The sequence below is a fragment of the Cetorhinus maximus genome, chromosome 11 (genome assembly GCF_964194155.1).
Source record: "Cetorhinus maximus chromosome 11, sCetMax3.hap1.1, whole genome shotgun sequence".
NCBI classification, from domain to species: domain Eukaryota; kingdom Metazoa; phylum Chordata; class Chondrichthyes; order Lamniformes; family Cetorhinidae; genus Cetorhinus; species Cetorhinus maximus.
In genome coordinates this window covers 805,335-806,910 of record NC_135889.1, presented here as the reverse complement: position 1 = coordinate 806,910, position 1,576 = coordinate 805,335, and the positions used below count along the sequence as shown (strand labels likewise).

At 46.2% G+C, this 1,576-nt stretch overlaps 1 pseudogene; it reads right to left on the bottom strand.

The window, feature by feature from the left end:
• Positions 1 to 658: 658 nt before the first annotated feature.
• Positions 659 to 1,048, bottom strand: LOC144686336 (histone H2A.J-like; annotated as a pseudogene).
• Positions 1,049 to 1,576: the final 528 nt, after the last annotated feature.

The following is a 1,576-nucleotide window of genomic DNA, read 5'->3' as shown; positions in this document are numbered from 1 at the left end:
TAGATTAATGCATTGTGCTGTTGATTTATAAAGAACTGATATTTTCAAACATTACTTTTAGAATGGGATATGTGTGAGTAGAAGGTGTTTGGAAACACATTCGGACAAATGGAATTAAGGGGCTGAAGTTTGTTATGAACTGATACTTGCTCAGTCCACGAATGGGTCTGAAGCCGGTTTACTGGACAAACTCAGGCACAGATGTGGCCTGACCCGTGGGTGTTCCCAGCATTTCCTGACTTTAATAATGGTTAAACTGGTCGCTTCAATTTAATAATTTGGAGAATTGAACAATGTTTCTGATTTCTTGGGGATCGCACCGCGCCTTTCACTTATTGTATTCAGTGTTTACATTTCAGGGTTTTGTGTCACTTTAAACAATTCAACTAGAACGGAGCTGACAGCTTAATCTCACACATGAAAAGATGTTAATCTCTCAGTTATAATGAGGAATCAGGATGGTAAGGGCTGTCAGTAAATACAATAGATGTGGTCACGGTCTCAAATATCGGACTGTGTTTCCCCGTAATCCCACTCTTCTCAGCGCTGGCATCATGAAATGAGTGAACCTTTTCAGACAGTGACCAGCCCTTTCACACAGACTGTGGGTGGCTCTGAAAAGAGCCTTTGGGCTTTTTCAGGTGAAAGTTTCTCTACTTCACTTGCTATCTGAGCTCACAGCGCTGCTATTCTTGGGCAGCAGCCCAGCCTGGATATTAGGCAGCGCCCCCGGCCTGAGCGACGGTGACACCTCCCAGCAGCTTGTTGAGTTCCTGATGGTTGCGAAAGGGCAGGTGCAGGTATCCGGGAATGATGCGGCTCTTGCTGTCTTGGGACCGTGTTACCGGCCAGCCCGAGGATTTCAACGGTCGGATACTCGAGCACAGCTGCCAGATTGACCGGGGCTCCGGCACCCACACGCTCAGCAGAGTTCCTCTTACACTGGGGCCTGTGAATACGGCCCAAAGGGAACTGCAGTCCTGCCCGGGCTTGAGCCGGACTTGGTCTTGGCCTGAACTTTCACGCCGCTCTTTCCTCTTCCAGACATTTCCAGCGAAGAACCACATTACCCCGTATTAATGTTCTTAAAAACTGGGGAAATCTCTGATTGGTCGCCCTTTAATACACTTTCTCTGCCTATATTCTTCCCCAATCCGATAACTGGGAGAGAGAAGAGAGCGGAATTTACCCGCCACATGGATCAGACCAGAAAATTCATCCATTTCAAAAAATACGCAAATTTCGGTGTGGGAAAGGAACGGATTAAAATGAATGTCGTCAACATTCAGAGATTTTAAATCCGTTTTCTTCATCTTGCCTTATTCAGCTCTTTCCGTCTCAAATCGCAGGCGCTGTTTTAATATCCAGCAAAAATTACGGTTCATTCTGCTATCCTTTTAAACTTACCAGACGGGGACATTCCCTGAAGGGAAACATTTTAGTTCAGTCTTTCTAAAAATGACAACCGAGACTTGAACACCCATCACCATTGACAGCATCTCCAGCGGGAGATCAGGCAGAGCAGAGACCTGGAGCGAGATCTCAAACTGTCCCTATTCCGGTCTGTAATAATCCC